General features: G+C 35.0%; 1 long non-coding RNA gene across 2 annotated transcripts in view; it reads left to right on the forward strand.

The window, feature by feature from the left end:
- Positions 1 to 21,070, forward strand: part of LOC141501418 (uncharacterized) — a 488,282-nt gene that overhangs the window by 324,223 nt on the left and 142,989 nt on the right. For both annotated transcript variants that reach the window (XR_012472229.1, XR_012472230.1), the window contains exon 3: positions 13,650 to 13,746. This is a non-coding gene — a long non-coding RNA (uncharacterized LOC141501418). The remainder of the gene's footprint in view (positions 1 to 13,649; positions 13,747 to 21,070) is intronic.

The following is a 21,070-nucleotide window of genomic DNA, read 5'->3' on the forward strand; positions in this document are numbered from 1 at the left end:
TTTGTCTTCTTGTTACTTGTTTAGCTTCTTCTCTTTAGTATTTTGTACATTTTTGTTTAATATTGACATTATTTCATTGCCTATACCTTTTAGAAAGATGTAGTTTCCTTCCTTATTTTTTTTAATTTGATGTATTTTTGCTTTTGCTTTCATAAGATCAGGATCACTTCCTCTGTTGTTTTGTTTGTTTTTTACTTCAGCTGAAATATATTTTATATATGAAGTATATTCTTCTTAAGCCTTTTGCTATATCTCTGCTTCAAATACGTTTTCTTTGTAAACAACATATTTTGTAGGATTATATTTTTTAATCCATGCTGCTATCTGCTTCCATGTTATGGAACAGTTCATCCCATTGATGTTTACAATTATGATTACTAACTTTACATTTCCTTCCATCATATATTCACCTTGTTTATATTTTCCTCTCTTCTTTCTTCTTATCCTTCCTCATCAGTGTTTTAATTCTGACCACTACCTTCCTTTAATCTGTCCCCTCTTCTATCAGCCCCTTCCCTTTTCTTCCTTTTACATTTACTTTTTCTCAAACCATCCTTTTTCTTTCTTTCTTCTTCCCCTACCTAGCCATCCGATGGGTAGGATAAATTTCTAAACCAGATAGGGAACACATATTAATTCTTCTTTGAACCATACCTGTTGGAAGTAATTTTTACTCAGCACTCACACTTTCCCTTTTTTTCTTTCTACTATAATAGATCCTTTCCCCTCTTCATATGATGTTATTATCTTTTTTGCTCATTTTGATAATTGAACTTTGCTCCTGGAGTAAAGGGAAATAGTGTCAAACTTTATATTCTTGCGTTCGGTGCTGCTCCCTAGCTTATCACTTTGGTGCTTGCAATGTTTCCCTATATTAGGATAGTCTAATGCTGTATCAGCTCAAACTTTGCCTTTTGAGCTAATATGGAGACCCTTGATGCTAGCCTGCTGTACTGCTCTCCTCTGAGCCTGACTTGAGCTGCCCTGTGGCTATGAGCCTCCCAATGGCTTTTTACCTATGCTGGGTTACACTTGCCTTTAACTCACTTGAGATAAACCTTTTCTGAAGTTCCCCCATGATATCTTGAGTTGATGCTTCCACTTTCTTCTCCCAGTAAAATCATTTTATGTCCTTTTTTTCATGTTTTATATCTGTCTTGTATCCACAACTTCTGTTAAAATATACTCCTTTCATCTCTCGATAGAAGTACAATTATCAAGGCTTATAGGTATCACATCCTAATTACTTCAAGCACACACCCTATGTCCAAATAGGTTCCCCTCAACCTTCTAATTAAAATGTAATTATCAAGAGCCATAAGCATTCACATTATAATGAATTTATATCCATACCCTTTGTCCAAGTACATGTCCCAACAGAAATACAACCCTCATGAGCTAAAGCATCATCACAGTATAATTAATTTATATCCACATCCTCTGTTTATGTACGCTCCTTTTATCTGTCTTAAGAGAAATGCAGTTCTCAAGAATTAGAAGTATTAGATTCCTTTGTATAGATGTTCACAGTTTAATGTTATTAACTAGTTTTTTCTTTCTGTTTTTATTTATATGCATCTTCTGTGTTGTATCTGAAGATGAGTTTTATCTTCAGTTCTGGTCTTTTGAGGAAAGTCCTCTATTTCACTGAAAGTAAGTCTTTTCACCTGAAAGAATATTCTGAATTTATTTTGCAGGGTAGTTAATTCTTGGTTGTAATACAAGTTCCTTAGACTCTATAATATACTATTTTCAGTGCTGAGTAAAATTTTTAAAAAGACAAGCCACTCCTCAACAGACAAATGGTCCAAGGATATGCACAGGCAATTTACAGGTTAGGAAATCAAAGTGATCCATAGTCATATGAAAAATTTCTCTAAATCACTACTTATTAGAGAAATACAAATAATAGTACCTCTGAGATATCACCTCATACCTCTCTGACTGGCCAATATGACCAGAAAGGACAATGATCAATGTTGGAAGCAATGTGGGAAATCTAGGACATTAATACATTGTTGATGGAGCTGTGAACTCATCCAACCTTTCTGGAGAGCAATTTGGAATTATGCCTAAAAGGCAATAAAATATGCATAACTTTTGATCCTGCAATGCCACTACTGGGTCTATACCCTGAAGAGATTATGAAAAAGGGTGAAAATATCACATATACAAAAATATTCATAGCAGCCCTGTTTGTGGTGGCAATGAATTGGGGGAAATGGCTTAATAAACTGTGGTTAATGTATGTGATGGAACACTATTGTTCTATTAGAATTAGGAGGGATTGGAATTCAGGGAAGCCTGGAAGGATTTGCATGAACTGATACTGAATGAGTTGAGCAGAATCAGAAGAACATTGTACACCCTAACAGCAACATGGGAGTGACGGTCAACCTTAATAGACTTGCTCATTCCAACAGTACAATAGTCAGGCACAATTTTGGGGTATTTGATGGAGAATGCCATCTGTATCCAGAGAAAGAATTTTGGAATTTAAACAAACACCATACTATTACCTTTAATTTTTTTTAAAAAGATGTTACGTAATTTTGCTGTCCCATATAATTTTATACTTCTTCCTTAAGGACATGATTTATCTTTCATCACATTCAATTTAGATCAATGCATATCATGGAAACAATGTAAAGACTAACAGACTGCCTTCTGTGGGGGATGGGGGGAGGGAAGCAATATTAGGGGAAAATTGTAAAATTCAAAATAAATTAAATCTATGTAGAAAAAATGCACAGCCAAGAAGCACATTACTAAAATGTTCATGTTGTAAAAATAAACACAGCCCACCCCCACAAAAAGAGAAACCACAAAGAAAAATGAAGTAAGAAAATAAAAGTCTGTATTCAGATACCATTATCTCTTTTTGGGGGGATAAATAGCATTCTTTATCATTCCATCAGAGAAATTCAGTAATTTTTCCCACAGTTGCTATTATTAGCTGTATTTCCCTACATTCTATTTCTGTGCCCCCATTTATTCTCTTCTCTCTCTTACCCTGTCCCTCCTCAAAAGTGTATTATTTTGGACTACCCTTTCCGACAATCTTCCCTCTATTCTATCACCTACACCCTATCTCCCCTCCCTCAGTCCCCTTTTTCTGATCCCTTTTCTCTTCTATTTTCCTCTCTGGTAAGATGAACTAGGTATGTAGGTATTTCCTCTCTGAGCTATTGATGATGAGAGTAAAAGCTCACTCATTCCCCCTCACCTTTCCCTATTCCACTTCATTGAAAAATCTTTTCCCTCCCTCTTTTATGTGAAATAACTTACTCCATTCTACCTCTCCTTTCCCTATCTCCTAGTACATTCCTTTCTCACTCATAAACTCCATCGTTTTTTTTAATGTATTATACCTTCACATTCAACTCCCTCCTGTGATTTGTCTATATATGCTCCTTCTAACTGGCCTAATAAATAAGGTTCATATCAGTCATAAATATCATGTTTCTTATAGTAGAAGCACAAACAGTTCAAGATCATTAGATCTTTCATAAGTTGTCCTTCCAGTCCACCCTTTCTATGCTTCACCTGAGTCCTGTATTTGAAAATCAAACTTTCTATTCAGCTCAGGTCACTTCATCAGGAAAGTTTGAAAGTCCCCTATTTCATTGAATATCCAACTTTTCCTTTGAAAGAGTATGATCAGTTCTAGGGTGAGTTGATTATCAGTTGTAATTCAAGCTTTTTTTGTGTTCCAGAATATCATATTCCAAACCCTACAAACCCTTAATGTAGACCCTGTTAAATCCTGTGTAATTCTGACTGTAGCTCTACAAGATTTGAATCGTTTCTTTTTGACTACTTGTAATATTTTCTCTTTTAATTGGGAATTCTTTAATTTGGCAATAATGTTTTGGAAGTTTTTATTTTGGGATCTCTTTTAGGAAGTGATTGGTGGATTCCCTCAATTTCTATTTTATCCTCTACTTCTTGGATATCAGGACAATTTTCCTGGAGAATTTTTTTAAAGATGAAGTCTAGGCTCTTTTCCTCATCATGACTTTCAAGGAATCCAATAATTTTTAATTGATCCCTACTTGATCTTTTTCTAGGTCAATTGTTTTTCCAATGAGATATTTCACATTTCCTTCTAGTTTTTCATTCTTTTGGTTTTCGTTTATTGCTTCTTGATTTCTCACAAAGTCATCAGCTTCGCTTGGCTCCATTCTACATTTGAAGGAATTATTTTCTTCAGAGAGCTTTTGTCTCTCTTTTTCCATCTGGTCAATTCTGCTTTTTAAGGCATTCTTCTCCTCATTGACCTTTTGGACTGCTTTTTCCATTTGACCTAAACTAGTTTTTAAGATGTTATTTTCCTCAGTATTTTTTGTAATTCCTTCACCAAGTGCTGACTTGGTTTTCATGATTGTCATGCATCACTCTCATTTCTCTTCCCAATTTTTCCTCTAACTCATTTGATTTTCAATATCTTTTTTCACTCTTCCATAGCCTAAGATCAATTCATATTTTTCCTGGAAGTTGTGAACTCAAAAGCTTTGACTTTGTTGTCTTCTAAGTATATATTTTGATCCTCCATGGGACCAAAGGAATTGTCTATGGTCGTATTTTTTTCTGTTGTTTGCTCATTTCTCCAGCCTATGACTTAATATTTAACTCTTTGTTAAAGTGGAGCTCTGCTTCCAGATTGGAGGACACACTATCTCAAGCTTTTGAGAGTTTTGTTAGCTGTTTTCAGGGACACTTCCCCAGGGACCTCAATTCCTCCAAGGTCTTATAAGAGACTTTGACTGCTTGGTCTGTTCTCTGGTTTGTGGATGACTATAATCACTTCCCTTAGCCCTGGAAGCAGGAGGAGTTTCCCTGCTCTGCTTTGGTAGTAAAACTCCTATCCCTGATATTGTGTGACCCAGATCTGAGTATGGACAAAGCCACAGAATCCTTTCCCAGGGATAGCAAAGAAATCTCTTCAATCTCCCTGGACTGAGTGCTCTGGAAGCAGCTAGCAGATGGCTCCCCAGGCCTACTTCTGTTACTGGGGGCCAGACCTGTGCAGATGCCTGTGCTGACAAGGCTCTGTGCTCTGAGCATGGTGTGTCGGAGTTTTCCTGCTCACCTTCCCAATTGTTCTTGGCAATCCTTGGACTGAGAAGTCTGGAAACCATCAGCTGCAATGGGCCCTGGCATTCCCAGGGACCCAGGCACCCTGCCCACTGTTTCTGGATGACTGGAGCCAGTTACTCTGGTTAGTTGGACTGCGATGCAGACTATTTCTAACCCTGGTGTGATAGACCCTTCCTGTGAATCTTCTAAGTTATCTTAGGCTGGAAAATGGTTTCACTCAGAATTTTTGTGGGTTCTGCCACTTCCCCTGGTGTTCTCATGCTCTGACTCACCTATAGATTTGAGAGTCCTTTGTTACCCTCAACCTGTCAAAATAGTTTACCAGGGTATAGCTGCTGTACATAGTAAAGCTTCTTGTAGCCACAAGTTAGTGTAAGGTGGATCAGAAAAAGACCAAAGGTGGAAAGCAGCCCTGAAAGGGTTCAGCAACCCTCACACCAGAGGTACTACTTCTCTCTGAATACACCTTACAGCCCTGCATATTATATGTTGTCCTGGAATCATATTATGTATAATCCTTCTTCTTTGTATACATATTATATGTAACAATCCATTATTAATGCATCTTTTATAGATTTATGGAATTGACCAAGTGTTTCCACCACATAGGTCAATAAAAAGATGATTACATAGGAAAATAAAAATCTACTAAGCACAACTTGCTAATCCTTTCAAATAAACACCTAAATTATAATATTAATTTCATTTTTCTTCCTCCCCTCCCCCACCCTTGAGATGACTACCAATGGACTCAAATAGGGATATATATGTATATATGCATATTATATATGTTTATGAACACATACATAAATGAAGATATATATATGTAGAATTTCTCTATACATCTATTTATGAGTTCATTATCTGACTGCATATGGTATCTTTTTTCCTATGTCCTTTATTTGGGTATTTATAGTACTCAAAACAACATTCACACAGAGTCATTCTCGTGGTTCTCTTGGTTATACTCTTTTCAAGTTTTCATCTTTTCATGCAAGTCTTCTAGTTTTTTCTAAAATTATTGAGTTTATTATTCATTATAGCACAGAGTATTCCATCACAACCATATACCACACCTTATTCAGCCATTCCTAAATTGATGAACATTTCTGCAATTTACTACAACAAAGAGAGCTATTATAAACATTTTAGAACATATAGTCTGTTTCCCCTTTTTCACTACTCATCTTTTTTTTACTGTATCTTAAGGCAAAAAACTGTCACCTGGAAACTATCAGTATTAATGCTTTGAAATAAACTGTGAGTCAGAAATGATTTTTTTAAAAGAAAAACAAAAATAAACTAAAACAAATTGAAAAGTCTTCAAAATCAGAGGTGCCAGGCTTGCTCTACAGTAAGTATGATCCAAACTAAATTAAAATTCATATAGGAAATGTTTTACAAAATAAATTTTAAAATATAGTATGTTATAGATAATGTTAATTTATTATTTTCTAAGTTAATATACAGTTGCAGGGATACCTTTTTATTTTAATTTGATATCACTCTATTAGGGAACTCTTAGCTTCTGAATGTTTTCCTTTTCAGAATTCTTGAAGAACTTTTAGTAACTTGAGAGAATTGAATAGTGCCCTTGTGTTTCTAGATTAGAGTAGGAATCTGCAGTTGCAATTGATTTTTAGAGGCGATACTGACTATGATTCCTCTCACTGTGATCAGCAGATAGAATAATTAAATATATAGTTGTATTTTCTATGACATTATTTTAAAATTGTATGGCCAGGTGCCAGCTAGGTGGTGCAGTGGATAGAGCACTGGCCTTGGAGTCAGGAAAACCTGAATTCAAATGCAGCCTCAGACATAATTGCTAGCTGTGTGACTTTGGACAAGTCATTCTTAACCCTATTGCCTTAAATAAGTAAAAAAAATTTTTTTTAATTATATGGTTAGTATCATCAAAACTTATTTTAAACCATAGAGGTTATAGAGTTTGAAGAGAAAGGAAAGATAGGTCTTGGTAAAGAGAATTTGTCTGATTTATTTTATAAATTGTGGTTAACATGAAAATGTACATTTCTATTAATTGCTGAGGGAATATGAGACAATATCCTTGATTGTCTTAGAACCTAGATAAAGAAATAATAATTACAACTTGAGTAGCAGGCAGATGGGTGGAATTTGGTGTGGATATCAACACAAAACTTTCATCAGACACCACTGCCACTTCAATAGCTATGTGAGGGGCTTTTCTGACAAAACAATGTCACCTGGTCATTTTATGAACTCTTGCAAACTAAGAAGTAGAATGAAAATCTTTCCAAGACAAATAACTACACTCTTACCAAGATCTACAAATCCCATGCTTAATTGTCTTAAAATCTATTGAACACATACTAGTTCATTGAACACATACTAGATTCATACTATTGAACACATACTAGATTCATTGCCTTATGAAACAGCCCTTTAAATGTTCGAATATTTAAATGTCATTAATAAAGTGTTCTCTATTTTAATCTGAAATTCATCTTCTACTTTCTATTCAATGAATTCAGTTCCATGCCCTAGGTAAAGCAGAAAAATATATAGAATCCCTCTTCCACATGAGAGTTCCTTAATATAATTTAAAGATGCTATACTTCTCCCTCTTACCATTCCCCAGTCATTCTTCCTCTCTAGTGTGTCAACCTTATTTATGCTATCATTTATTGGCAACTTTCCACTGCATTTTTCCTGGTAAGTTTTTTTTTATTTGTTTATTTTAAAGCAATCAGGATGAAGAGTTGAAAGAAATTCCAAAAGGTCAGCTATGTCATTTTGGTTTTATTGACCCCTCATGGTTTAAAGATTTGTTTTTGTAAAAGAGAGATTCCAAATCTTCAGAAGTTTGGAACCTAACACATTTTTGAAAACATATAAATTTTATGATGTGGAATATAAATATTGAAGACATAGGAACAGAGATATGCATGCCTTTTATTGCTGCCACTTGAATTTTTGAATTCTCACCTTTAACAAAAAGAACATAACTAAACTAGAATCACAAAGTTTAGGAGAAGCAAGGGATTCTCTGAACTAAAGTAAGGAATCTATCCATAAAATGAAATATTAGTGTTTATGTCAAATATTCTTCCTTTTATTCCCCTCTATGTAAAGTAATCTAATTCTTAGAAGCTTTTCATTAGACTGGCTATCCCCTATGGTATATTAATTCAGTGATGAGGCTTTCAGATCCCTGGGAACAGTATCAACAGGGATAACTATGATTCTTATCTTGTGTTTCCCCTACACTTATTATATGCACCCCCCAATAAGCAGTTTCACAAGTTTTAGTTAATTCATATGAATTATATGAATATTGACCAAATAATGTTTTACCCTATATGTTTTATTCAGTAATTACTCCATTTGCTTTCTGTATTGTACTCTATTAATTGTCACTTCTAGATCATGGCTTGCTCCTATTTGGTACTGATGGTCAATCTGATAGTGGAATCCATTAGATTATGAGCTCGTTAAAAGCAAGAACTTTATTTTATGCTTCTTGTATCCCCAAAGCTTACCATAGTACTTGACATTTAGTAGTGACTTAATAAATTTTTTATTGATTAATTGATTGTAAAGACTCTGGTGACACTGGGACTGCACACTGTCTTTGAAGTTGACCATGGTATAGTAGTCTGGTGGCTATTTAATTCCACTCTGTAGAGGCACTCACACAGAATTCAGTATAAAATCGGTAATATTTTTCTTACTTGACCATAGTACAGGAGATCTTTTTGGAAAAGAGCATCGTTGATTGAACTGTGAATAAGTACAACCATTTTGGGACTCAGTTTTGAATTTTGCAAATAATATGACTACATTGTTCATGTCCTTTGACATGAAGATTCCATGATGAGGATCATGCCTTAAAGAAGTAATTTGAAAAGCCTTATATATAACAAAATTTTTATAGGAGCATTTTTTATGGTAGCAAAGAATTAGAAAGTACATGACCAAGTAGATGCTACTAGGTGGTATAGAGGACAGAACTTTGGATCTGGATATAAGAAGATTTTTCTTCCTGAGGTTTCAGATCAGGGTGACCCTGGGCAAGTCACTTAACCCTTTTTACCTAACTTTTCACATCTGTCAAATGGACTGGAAAAGAGAAAGGAAAACCACTCTGGTATCTACCAAGAAAATCTTTAATGCAGAGATGGGATTTAATTAATTCACACCAGTTTAGCAGAACCAATACCTAATTTTATGTTGATTTGGCAAATCTGTTATTAAAATGGCACTTGTAATCAGAGTTTCAGAGAGTACCTGGGTAGCCACCCAATGTGAAAATCACAAAACCTGCATTGTTTACTCTTTTTAAATGTTCATCTGTGCAACAGTGTTTTTAAGTGCCCACAGTCTTGTTCATTCCATACACAGGTGAACAAAAAACTGATGGAATCATGCTTTAATATTTATTCATTTCATAAAACTCATTATATCTTTGATTAAATACTGCATTTTAATTCCCTCATTTTTGTTATTTCAGTAAACATATATGCTATAAAAAGGAAAATTGCCAAACAAGTTGTCATTTGCATCCACTTTGTCTTGCACCCAAAATTCCCCAGAGATATTATGAAGGCTCTGGTGTTCTCTCAATGGTGAAAACAATAGGAAGCTGGGACACAATGAGCCAATAGAAACAGAGATTTCAGGGTTTATCTTTTTACCCAATTTGGAAATCATGAAAATAGGAAAAAAAAGAGTTAGAATAGGATTGAATTAATTTTGGTTCTGTATATATATTCCAACATTGGCTGCTGTGATCACGTGGCTACTTTCACTCCATAAGAATATTTGTTTACTGTGAGTAAAATAAAACAATCTAGTTTTGTGTGCCTTTTTTATTGATCTTATTTGAGTATCAAATGTATAAAATATTAAATTACCATTTGGTATATTTTTATATATACTTAAAATGGTTAGGGCAAAGGTTGTTAATTTATTTGAATCCCACCAGTGCTTGAATGAGATCATGAAGAATCTTTGATTCTTAAATGAAAAATGACTTAATGACTGAAAAGATATCCAAAATTAAGAGATGATGGAAAAATTGTGGTAAATGAGTATGATGCAATGTTAGTCTTTCATAAGAAATGAAAGATGTGAAGGATAAAGTCATATTCAACTAGTCTTCACTGTCATAATCTTGAGAAGCAACCCCTGGAAAGATGGCAGGTTAGCAATTGCACCTGCAAGTACTATAGTAATGTCTATTGATAAGAAAGAAAGAGCAAAGTTCTTGTCACTAAAGTGTTTGGCACTCTCATATGGTTTATATTCAAAACTAGCATTAGTTATATTTGTGAAATACTTATTTCACTTTTATGTAGCCAAATATGCACTTTAACTTTGATAATCTCTATCACATTTTTGATTTTGAATTCTTTCAGTTTCTCTGACAGTTATATCTAACAAGAAGTAGTTTGAGTTACTGGCCTAATCAAGCACTTTGCTATTACATTCATTTTCTTCTGTATGTTGTACATCTCATTTATTCCACTGGTTGATTATTCAAGTTGTAGCAAATTATTTTGATGATTATTGCTTTGTACTGATATTGTAAAATCTGCTCTTGATAGATCCTCTTCCTTCTTTTTGGATTTTCAGTCTTTTCTTTCTTTGGATATAGAAAGAGACCTTAGAAAGTAATAAAATATTCTATCTAAGGAGATCACAGAAGTGTAGGATTTTAGCCAATACATCATTGAGACTAGGAAACGGTAGTAGAGCTCAAAAAAAAATACCAGGCATGAGTATTGGCTGCTAGTTAAAAATGTATGAATCAGGGAGTGGGACAGCAAGGAAGCCAATGGATTATAGGGTATATGAATGAAAGTGAGATGTAGAAGTTGTCTCCTTTTGAAGAACTTGAAAAGTTAAAGTATATACATATATATGGGTGTGTATTTTTATATAAATAATATTATTAATGTAACATGTTTATACATAAATATATAATATATTTGATATAATATATAATAAAATATATACACATATTTATATGGATATAATATATTTCATAATATACATATGATATAGATATATACACACACATACACAATCAAAAAGGTGAAAGTGAGCCACTGGAATTTATTGAATAAGAAAGCAGTATGGTCAGACCTGTAGATCATGTTGGCTTCTGAATGGAACATGGACTATAGTGGAGAGAAACATGTCAAAGCAACCTACTAGAGTGCTAGAAAGAGCTATGAAATCCTCCATTCAGTTCAGAACTATACATGAAAGCTGCCAAGAACTTTTAGAGCTCTTAGCAGAGACCATTCAAGATAGGATGAAATCCCAGTCCATTAATAGCCTGTAGAAGTATTGGAGACAGTGCTAGACTCATACCCAGCAAAGTAGGCAGGCTTGTCATACCTGTTACTCCACAATATAGAGGCCTAGACAACCAAAACTTTTATCCTGCACCTCAACTAAAGGAGAAGGGAAGACCAGAAAGAGTGCAGGAAGTATACCACCAGACTATAACCAAAACAGGAACTAGAGGAGAAGAAAGGGCTAGTGAAACATGTGGAAATCAAAGCTCCTGAGAGCTTTCCTCTTGACCAACATATAGAATCATCTCCCAGGTTAAGATGTTCACAAAGGAGACATTAAAAAATCTAAATCAATTCATGAACTGACAAAGTTGAGAGCTAAGAATTCCTATGGAAGCTGGTGCCTACTCTTAACCAGGAACAAACATGATCTGATAATTCATGAGTATGGAAAGAATTGTAGTCCTGTTCAAGCATTGTATCCTAATCCATTAAATAAATTTAGGGATATGAGTAAAAAGAAGAAAATTCAGAAAGCAATGAAAAATACCTTAGATTAAGAAAAATTCAAGAGGTGAATCCAGCAGAAAAGACTAACTCCAAATGAATCCCCAGAGAAAAGATTGGTTTAACCATTAAGTCTGTAGAACTACCTGGATGAAATGAAGCAAGTAATATAAAAAATATACTTCTAATAAGAATTATAGAAGAAATAATGAAAGTAAATATTAATCTAAGAATAGAATGTGATAAATCTTACCCCCCAAAAATATTATGAAAATTAGAATTGAAATTGAAATTGAAAAAAATGATTAAAAATTTGAATAAAATTAAAAGATTGGAGGAAATAAAAGATTATAAATATAAAAGTAACAGATACACAAAACAAGTAAAAAGAAATAATCTAAGAAACCTGAAAAACAACAAAAAAAGCAATAGCATAGGGGTGGCTAGGTGGCACAGTGGATAAAGCACAGGCCCTGGAGTCAGGAGTACCTGGGTTCAAATCTGACCTCAGACAATAATTACCTAGCTGTGTGGCCTTGGGCAAGCCACTTAGCCCCATTTGCCTTGCAAAAACCTAAAAACAAAAAACATTAAAAAAAAAAAAAAAGGAATAGCATGGATTTCCCCATATGAGTTAATCTTTGTCCCTATCTTAAGAACCAAGCAGGTTTCTGGTGACTCTTCTCACAGCTACCACTCTCCCACCCCATATCTACATTTGAACTTGAGCCATTGCACATATTCAAATACTTAATGTTTTCATTTGAATAATTGGCACGTAGAGGACTGAGAAGAAAATATTTCCTGGACAGGTTGGAAGAGTTGAGGATTACAATTGCAAGGAAGAAATGGTCCTCGGAAAAATTCTTTCCCCTTTACAACTCTGTATGAGGCTGCTTAAGAAAAGATAGGACCCTTCCAGTCCACTACTTAAAATATAGGCTATTTGTAGTTGAAGTGGTGGTAGGGGGAGTGGAGAGTATGGGACTGTGGAGGAGGTAGAAGAAAGAGGGTGGGATAATGAGAGATCAAAGTCTTAACTTTTATGCCTTATGGACCCCTTTGGGAGTGTGGTGAAACCTAGGTATCCCTTCTCAAAATAATGTTTGTAAATGCATAAAATACAGAAGAAAGGAAAAGCTAGTGAAAATAAAAATGAAGGTATATTTTCCCATCCAAATTTATGGACCCATAAAATCTATCCAGGATACTCAGTTTAAGAACATATGAATTATAGGTTTCTCTTGTTTCTATTTCTCCCTGTTTCTGAGTCTGATTCAGTCTCTCTTGCTTCTGCTTCTCTTTTTGTTTCTGCCTATCTCTATGTCTCTCTGCATTTCTCTGTATATCTCTTTCTCTCTGACTGTGTGTTTATGCCTCTCTCTGTCTCTTTCTCATTGTCTGATTTATTCTGCTTGCCATGCCCATGGTTCAGCTAGTCCTATTTTACGTTGTTCAATTTTGGTGGATCCAGAGGACTGGGCTTGGATGGAACCTTTCATAGCTCCATCTTTATGATGATTGGTCATGGAACAATAAGCATTGGGACCACTGCTCAGACCCAGAGTTTTGAATACTTATTCTTTCCAATCGGCATATTGGTTGTTTAATATGTTTCATCAAGATCTACTTGTATTTGTTACAGTCATCATGTGAAAATAGAGTCAGGTGGGATATGACAAGGAAATCTGAAATGATCACAATGTGAAAGGGCTAAGAATTTTTTCTTTTTGTTTCTTTTCTTTTCTTTAGAAAATCCTTTAGAGATAATTTCAAGAATTAGAATTGCCTTACTTAGATTCTAGACACAACTTGGGACTGTCATTGAAAAAACTCAACTTGTACTACGGTAAGATGAATTGTTCCTGCTGCTTATTTCACTGTTTAGTACTTGGAGAATTGAAATTTTTTTAGTTATTTTTGTGTTATAGCTTTTTTATTTTGGAAAGAAAATAAGAGATTTATTAAAGGAACTTGCAGCATATTAAGAAAGGGATAGAAAAGTTAGAAAGAGTTTTAAGAGAAGACCATGGGGATTGCTGATTGAATTGGCCAGACCAGCTGGCCAGGATTCAGCAAGAGATTGGAAGGTCAAAGAGGGCTTAGCCCCTCCCTCCTTCTCCTTAAATTCTCTCCCAGAGTCCATGGGAGGGGGTGGTGACCTAGGAATGACCCAAGTCCCTCATTGGAGATTTTGCCCTTTAGGGAGGGGTCTCTTTTGCGTGGTCTTCCAAGACTTGTGCTCCCTGGCTGCCCAAAAATCCAATGTGTTCCAAGTCAAGTTGAAGGTCAGTCCTTTAGGTATGGAAGGACAAGGAAGATTCCCTTTAAAATGCAAACAAAAGATTACAAAGTTTGTTTCCAACTGATCACATCACCCCCTAAGCCCACGTTTCTCTGTATCACCTTCCCCCCCCCTCAAATTATTAAGGACCCAGATTCTTTTGGGGAATTGGGATGAAGGTCCATCTTCTGGAACTTCTTCAAAGCTGAGAAGAGGCATGGCAGTCTCCCTACCTAACCTAACTTATTAGGGGCCCATTTAGAGAGGGAATATTTTGCAGACAAAACTTGACTGAAGTGGCATCCAAGGAGTGTGGGTAATCAGTTTCAGAAAGAGACTGATGTTTGGTTGAGGTCACTAGCTGTAGATCTGTTATTTGAATCCTATGGAGTTTGCCAGTGGGTCTTGGTCCAGCTTCCCAGTCTGGACAGGAGAATCCCTTCATGGATTGCCAAAATGTAGTCACTGATTTGTTTCTTAGGTTCAGTTCTGCCCTGCAAAGAATCGTGACTCAGACTCAGGAATGCAGGTTTTGGAAAGAAAATAGAGATTTATTGAAGGAAGTTACAGCATATTAAGAAAGGGATAGAAAAGTTAGAAAGAGTTTTAAGAGAAGACCACATGGATTGCTGATTGAATTGGCTAGGCCAGCTGACCAGGGTTCAGCAGGAGACTGGGAGGTCAAAGAGTGTGTTATAGCTTTTACATGTGACTTATTTCTCATAAAAACTATAAATTAAAATGGGTATCAGATTATAATAACCTCACAAGTTTTTAATTTTAAAATAAGAAGGTTAAAAAAAACACCATTTATTTTCTAAAATGTGATTTAATTTTTTTGTCCAGAAAGGATTTAGCTTAACTATAATCAAGTCTTCATATATTTTCTTTAGATTTGAGAATATCATGGAGAAAATATGAATGAAGTTAAAGTTAAGCTTATAGCTTTCATCATTTTTTTCAAAGAAGTTTCCCTCCATATTAACCCCACCTCTTGTTCCGAATTCTTTTTTTTTTTCTATATGTAAAGTTTTAGGATAAAAGGATATTTAATTGAATTATTTTAGTTGATTTTTTTATGACTTGTGACAGCTCCTTAATCCTCACAGAGGCTTTAAAGAAAAATATTATATTTTTAATGGTTAATTGAAGGAATATAAGGTAATTTTACTAAAATTTTACTAAGGTGAAAAATATTATAAGGCAACAAATGAGGCATATTTGTGTTAAATATATTTCTAAAGGATATTTTTATATGTGTATGTCTTTACATGTGTGTGGATATAATACACATGTTGTATTCATGTTTAATATATACAAACATGCCATATATTATTATATGTTTATGTGTGTTTTGGGTGTGTGTGTGTGTCTATAATGAAGGAGATAGAGATAGAAAGAAAAGATGGAACAAAGGAAAGAAGGATGGAAAGAGGGAAGTTCATTTATTGAGCTTTTGCTTTTAAATTTCTGATGTTTTTCCAAATATTTTTTCCTTTCTAGTCTACACATTTTTGTCAGCTTGTTTGTTTTTCTAAAAGAAGGGTATGTAGCAGTCTGAGGGGAAGATTGGAAGGAGGGGAGGAATGGGCAGTGCCATTCTTTTCGATATATTTCAATTGTATTTGTCATTTGGAGGTTTGTCAATTGGGAAATGCCTTATGTTGCTGTGGATGAAGACATGAAATTAGAATGTTTATCTGAGACATGTCATTTATCTGAGGATTGCCATGTACATTTATTCTTAATTATGTATATGTGAGACAGATAAGGGAATATTCCAGAGTAGTGACCTAACACTTCAAGAAGTCCCATTTGACTTTAGAAATTAATTTCCCAATTGATGGGCAGAGATTTCCCTGCCTTTTCATCCCTGTCCCTCTTAGCTGGAATTCTCTTCTTCCTTATCTCAACCTTTTGTATTCAGTCTTCCTTTATAATTTGACTTAAATTTTGTCTGTCTGTCTGTCTATCTTTCAAGATATTTTGTGAACACACACACACACATATATATACATACATACATACATACATACATATTTATTTGAATGCCATCTCCTCTATTTGAATATAAATTAGGGACCACAATTTGTCTTTCCTTTATGTGTTCAGTCCTAAAACACTTATTGACTGAATATGAGATAAACATGTTGTCACTATTTAAATGAAGTTGATATAACTAAATAAAAGAAATTAGTGTCAGGGTCATTGATCTCTCTCCATTCATCTGGTTTTCAAAATTATGACTTGCTTGAGTAAATTCATATATTCCATTGCCTCTGATGTCAATCTAGAAGGACTCCCCAAAGAGTATCATGAGGCAAGAATCTAGGCCATTCATTACTTAAGCTATTTTCAATTAGTTTTCATTTTGTGAATACCTGCAAGATCTTCCAGGTCTCTCCTACTTTTTATTACTTCTGAATGTAGCTTCTTTCATTTTGATAAGCTCTCCCAACTTACTTGAAAACTGAACAAACCTATATTCCCACTGCATTTTTAGACTTAATGAGAATAGTAAAGTAATAAACTTCTAAGGGACAAAGATTTTCATTTCCCCTAAAGCCTAGGTTAATGTTTTTCTTGTGTATTCAGATTCCTTAATGATGATGACAACAACTTAAATTTTAGTAGGTATTTTTTAAAATAACTGTACAGGGAAGAAATCAACATTTTAGTTGTTTATTTCTTTCCTATCTGACACTTTCTCTTAACTTTGAAGTGGTTGTAAAGGAATGAGTAAGAGAACCTTGAGTATTAGGGAAGTCAAATTAGCCTGTTACTGTATGGATTCTGTATTCCATTGTCGTTTATCCATATATTATGATTATTTTATGCGTTATATCTTCCCTCAGATTGTAGTATATAGGCTTCTGGCAAATAATGGCTTTTCTTGGTAGTTTAAAACTGATTCAGTGGTTCTGGAATATTAATTGCCAGAAATGACTAATTAACCACATTTTAATCAACTGGATCTCAAAATATCAGCATCACAAAATATGATATAAACTGAGAAGATATGTAAAAATAATCTCTCATTCAGTTACATGTATACACATTACTTTGTGGGAAAAGCTAATATCTGAATTTTAATTTCAAAAAATATATAAAGTGTAGAAGCCAATAAAAATATGCTAATATTAAGTTTTATAGTATACTTATGAAATAATGCATTCTGAAGATATTAGTTCAACCAGTAACAAGTATCAGAGCTAAAAATAAATAGAAAATAATAATTTTATTGGAAATATTCTGAAATTATTATGGCTATACCAAACTTTCATTATTGAAGGGCGGCTAGGTGGCGTAGTGGATAAAGCACCAGCCCTGAAGTCAGGAGTACCTGGGTTCAAATCCGATCTCAGACACTTAATTAGCTGTGTGGCCTTGGGCAAGCCATTTAACCCCATTTGCCTTGCAAAAAAACAAACCTAAAAAAATAGTATATTGAAGTTAATTTGAACTTTTCAATACTTGAAATTGATTGAGGAGACAGAGTCAAGATGGTGGAATGGAGGCAGAAATTCCCAGAAGCTTTTTCTCAGACTACTTCAAATGCCTTAAAATTATGACATTAACCAAATTCTGTGGTGGAACCTACAGAAAGACTGAGTGAAACAATTTTCTAGCCCAAGACAACATGGAAGATTCACAGAAAATGTTTGTCCCACCTGGGTTGGAAAGGGCTGCAGCAAAGCCCTAACCACACTGCTAGAGCAAATCAGCTCCAGCCTTCCAGGAATAGCCTAAGGGGCTCCTGGGTCCCTGGGGATGCTTGGGTCTGAGGCACCTAGATATCTCAGTCTAGGGATTGTCGATGACAGCTTGGAAGGTCAGCAGGAAAACTTTGCCACATCAGAGTGAATGTCAGCCCAGTTTGACACAAGCCCAGCCCTAGGAATGGGAACCTCTCAGTAACTGCTTCCTGAGCACTCAACCCACAGGTAGTAATGGGTCAAAGGAGATTACAGAGGTCTCTCTGCTATCCTCATGGCAGTACTCTGTTTCTTTGCCTATACTCAGATTCACATCTCAGTCTGGGGTCCATTAGCAGAGCAGGAACCATCCTCACAGTTCCAGGGCAGAGGGAAGAGCTCATGATCATCCACAGATCAGAGCACAGTCCAGGAGAGCATTCACAGTCTCTCCTAAGACCTTAAAAGAATTGAGGTCCTTGTGGGGGTGTCCCAATAACATTCAAAAGCTTGGGAAGCACCCCAAAATGAGAGCACAGGCTGGGAAAATGAGTAAACAAAAAAAAAGAACCTGACCATAGATAATTACTTTTGTCCCGAGGATCAAAATACACACTCAGAAGATGACAAAGTCTAAGCTTCTGTATCCAAAGCCTACAAGAAAAATATGAGTTGATCTCAGGCTATGGAAGAGCTCAAAAAAGATTTTAAAAACCAAGTAAAGTAGGTAGAGGAAAAATTGGGAAGAGAAATGAATGTGATGCAGGAAAATCATGAAAACCTAATCAGCTTGGTGAAGTAGATACAAAAAAAAACATGAAGAAAATAGCATCTTGAAAACCATTTTAGGTTTAATGGAAAAAGCAGTCCAAAAGATCATTGAGGAGAATACTTTAAAAAGTAGAATTGGCCAGATGGGAAAGGAGACACAAAAGCTCTCTGAAGAAAATAATTCCTTCAAATGTAGAATAAACTAAGGGAAGCTGATGACTTTGTGAGAAATCAAGAAACAATAAGACAAAACCAAAAGATAGAAGAAAATATGAAATATCTCACTGGAAAAGCATCTGACTTGGAATACAGATCCAGGGGAGATAATTTTGAAATTATTGTGATACTCAAAGTCATGACCAGGAAAAGAGGCTAGAATTCATTTTTAAAGAGATTTTTTTTTAGGTTTTTGCAAGGAAAATGGGGTTAAGTGGCTTGCCCAAGGCCACACAGCTAGGTAATTATTAAGTGTCTGAGACTGGATTTGAACCCAGGTACTCCTGACTCCAAGGCCGGTGCTTTATCCAATACACCACCTAGCTGCCCCTAAAGAAATTCTTTAAAGGAAAATTTCCCTTACATCCTAGAAACAGAGGGTAAAATAGAAATTGAGAGAATCCACTGATCACCTTCTAAAAAAGATCTCAATATATAATCTTTTTGGAATATTATAGTCAATTTCCAGAATTCCCAAGATGAAGAGAAAATATTATAAACAGCCAGAAAAAAAACAATTCAATTATCATGGAGCTACAGTCAGGATTACATAGAATTTGGCAGCATCTACAATAAGGACTTGAGGACTTAGAATATGGTATTCCAGAAGGCAAAAGAGCTTGGATTACAACCTAGAATCAAATATCCAGGAAAACTGAACACACTCTTTCAGGGGGAAAAGATGGACATTCAATAAAATAGGGGACATTCACTTTCCTGTTGAAATGACCAGAGCTGAACAGAAAGTTTGTTTCTTGATCTCCAAGTATAGGACTCAGGGGGAAACAAAAGAGAGGATAGATGGGAGGGGCAAAGGACTTAATGATGCTGAACTATGTGTGAAGATGATGCTGATAATTCATATGAACCATCTCAATACAGCAGTTAGAAGGAGCATAGGTAGACAAGATACAGAAGGGAACTGAATATAAAGTTAAAATATATGATAAAGATGAAGTTAATGGGTGAGAAAGGAATGTACTGGGAGAAAGGGAAAGGAGAAGTAGAATTGGCTAAGATATTTCATGTAAAGAGGCACAAAAAATCTTTTCAATGGAGTGGAAGGGGGGAAGGTGAGGCAGGATGAATGAGTGAGCCTTCATTCTCATTGGAAGTGGCTGAGTGAGGAAATAACATACACATTCTAAAGGGTATAGAAATATATCTCTTCCTAGAGAAAAAAAAGGAAAGGAAAGAGATGTGAGAAAGTGAATAGGGCAAGGGGAACAGGGAGTAGTTGATAGATGAGAGGAAACAACATGGGAGAAAGTACTCAGAACACATTTTTGAGGTGGGGACAGGGTAAAAGGAGGGAGAGAATAGAATGGTGGTGGGGAGGAATAGGATGAAGGAAAAAATACAGCAAGCAATAGCAACTGTGGGGAAAAAATACTGAAGCAACTTTGCTGATGGACTTATGATAAAGAATGTGATCCATCCCAGACACAGACCTGATGGTATCTGAACACAGACTGTTGTACTTTTTTCTCTCCCATTATTTTTCTTGAGTTTTCTTTATCTTGTTGGGGAAGAGGAGATTATGTTTACTTTTACAACAAGACTATTGTAGTAATGTAAAAATGAATGAATAAATTAAAAATTTTTAAAACATTCAAAATTATCAGTTATGACTCATTTGTTCTGGTTATATATCTCTAGATACAGATGCAGATCATGAAAGACAGGGATGTCAAATTCAAATAGAAAAGGACCGTTGAAAGCTACATGTTGATTTAAAAAAAACTTAAAATTATCTATATTTTTATTTATTTATATTTCTCAATTAAATTTTAATCTGGTTGGTATGGTGGTACTAATGAAGTCTTTAGAGTGACAAAGTTTGACAACTTTAGTATAGGGAATTGAGGACATCTTCTCTTATGTTAATGTGGAGAGGAAGGTAGGTGGCAGAGTAGGTAGAACATTGGCCCTGGAATCTGGAACTCCTGAATTCAAATGTGACCTCAGTCCCTTAATACTTAGCTCTGTGACCTTGGGTGAGTCACTTAATCCCATTGCCTTTGAAAAAATTCCCCCTCAAAAAAATACGTTAATATGGAAATTGCTTTCTTGAAAATGTTCTTAGGATCATTTGTCTTTTTCTAATAAAATTGATATGAAGGATATAGAGCTTCATACCCAAAAGAGCAATTAGGTCATGGATTAGTTTTGAAAATCATTTAATCAGAGACTGAAACAGTTATATC

Source organism: Macrotis lagotis, chromosome X (genome assembly GCF_037893015.1).
Source record: "Macrotis lagotis isolate mMagLag1 chromosome X, bilby.v1.9.chrom.fasta, whole genome shotgun sequence".
Lineage (NCBI taxonomy): Eukaryota > Metazoa > Chordata > Mammalia > Peramelemorphia > Peramelidae > Macrotis > Macrotis lagotis.